At 51.0% G+C, this 625-nt stretch overlaps 1 pseudogene across 1 annotated transcript in view; it reads right to left on the bottom strand.

Moving 5' to 3' along the window:
* Positions 1-380, bottom strand: part of LOC105518430 — a 2190-nt pseudogene extending 1810 nt beyond the window's left edge. The window contains exon 1 of the transcript XR_001002817.1: positions 101-380. The product of XR_001002817.1 is annotated as an epithelial membrane protein 2 pseudogene (transcript). The remainder of the gene's footprint in view (positions 1-100) is intronic.
* Positions 381-625: the final 245 nt, after the last annotated feature.

The raw sequence follows: 625 nt of genomic DNA, 5'->3' as shown, positions 1-625 counted from the left end.
GTTTCACCATGTTGGCCAGGATGGTCTGGATCTCCAGACATCGTGATCCGCCCGCCTCGGCCTCCCAAAGTGCTGGGATTACAGGAGTGAGCCACCGCGCCCGGCCTGTGGAGTACTCTTCAAAGCTGTCATTGATTACTGTACAATTCGTGTTGTTGGTACATATTCTCCAGACATCTGCAAAAAACTCTTCTCCTACCCACCAGGCATTGTCGATGGTGGCGATGAACCGCAAGGCCGCAGAGATGATGTGGAAGGCGATGATGAAAGCAAGAAGCACCAACATTTTCATAGGGCAGGGCGAGGCGAGGGGTCACGTTTAAAGCTCAGTGCGGGGTGTGGCGGCACCGGCGGCTGCGCAGGCTGCTGGACCCACGCACCGGCTGGTCCCTCCTCTGAAACCAGGGCTTCTTGAAATGGCAGATTGCAAGTTTGTGTCAAGAAAGGTGTAAAATGGGCCTGAAATACCTGATTACATTAGATCTCAAAATCAAAATCTAGGGATGTTATCAAGATGGCTTGGGAGTCAACTTGAAGAGGCTCACTCTGGCTGAAGATGGGACAGTTTGAACCGATTGAATATGTGTAAATCCATGAGTTCATGATACCAAACACACACATGCAC

This window comes from Colobus angolensis, unplaced genomic scaffold, assembly GCF_000951035.1.
Source record: "Colobus angolensis palliatus isolate OR3802 unplaced genomic scaffold, Cang.pa_1.0 Scaffold109, whole genome shotgun sequence".
NCBI lineage: Eukaryota > Metazoa > Chordata > Mammalia > Primates > Cercopithecidae > Colobus > Colobus angolensis.
The sequence above is the reverse complement of the archived record's forward strand: the minus strand, read 5'-3'. Positions and strand labels throughout refer to the sequence as shown.